We start from the raw sequence: 553 nt of genomic DNA on the forward strand, positions 1-553 counted from the left end.
GGGCAGGTAGACGTGGTTATTGAAGAGACCCGAGTAGAAGTCATGGATAATCTTCTCCATTGCCTTTCTGGAAGATGTAATAGATTTATCAGGATGTCGGAGGGCAGTCATCTTGGTCTTGTAGTTGGTGAAGGACAGGCAGGCGTTGCGAATGCTTTTCAGGCTTCTGCCACATTGGCCAGCACTGCTGCTTTTCTCTCTTTGAGGTCTTCCTTTATCCCTTCTCTGCACTGCTTTGCAAGCTCATACATTCACTTGTGGTTGCCTGAGGCTCATACCAAGCGACTTTGGTGAATGAGCTTGAGAGTTTTTGAAGACAGGCATCTTTTTGTGGCTATCTCTCTCTTGGCATTTCTCAAACAATCATGGAGGTGCTGAACTAGTCGATCGTATTCTCTGTCAATGTTGTCAATGACAGCATCTTCCCATGTTGCTGCAATAGTGCCAAAGAGCTCCCAGTTGGTGGTCGTTCTGGGAGTTCTCTTTTTTAAACTTTGTAGCCCTTTCTCCCCGTTCTGTGAAGTAGAATTTTGCTGGAAGAGATAGTGGTCCA

This window comes from Sorex fumeus, unplaced genomic scaffold, assembly GCF_029834395.1.
Source record: "Sorex fumeus unplaced genomic scaffold, SorFum_2.1 ptg000046l, whole genome shotgun sequence".
Classification (NCBI taxonomy): domain Eukaryota; kingdom Metazoa; phylum Chordata; class Mammalia; order Eulipotyphla; family Soricidae; genus Sorex; species Sorex fumeus.